This window comes from Penaeus monodon, chromosome 22 (assembly GCF_015228065.2).
Source record: "Penaeus monodon isolate SGIC_2016 chromosome 22, NSTDA_Pmon_1, whole genome shotgun sequence".
Classification (NCBI taxonomy): domain Eukaryota; kingdom Metazoa; phylum Arthropoda; class Malacostraca; order Decapoda; family Penaeidae; genus Penaeus; species Penaeus monodon.
In genome coordinates, this window is record NC_051407.1 from 1543531 (window position 1) to 1543735 (window position 205).

At 26.8% G+C, this 205-nt stretch overlaps 1 protein-coding gene across 1 annotated transcript in view; it reads right to left on the reverse strand.

Annotated features, from left to right (window-relative positions):
* Positions 1 to 205, reverse strand: part of LOC119587633 — a 25021-nt gene that overhangs the window by 19928 nt on the left and 4888 nt on the right. The gene's annotated exons all lie outside the window — the stretch shown is intronic.

Here is a 205-nt window from a genome sequence, read left to right on the forward strand (position 1 = left end):
TTTTTAAAAGGGGGGGAGGGAAAAGAAAAGAAATTTTTTGCATATTTACAAACCCTCCCCTTTAAAACGGGGTTTTAAACTAAAGTCTTTAATTTAAATTTAACAAACTTTAAAAAAATTTCTTCGTAAATTTTTTTCCTTTAGAAAATTTTTTTTTCTCCTCTTTTATTTCCCGTGGTTTTTAACGGATTAATCGAAAACCAAA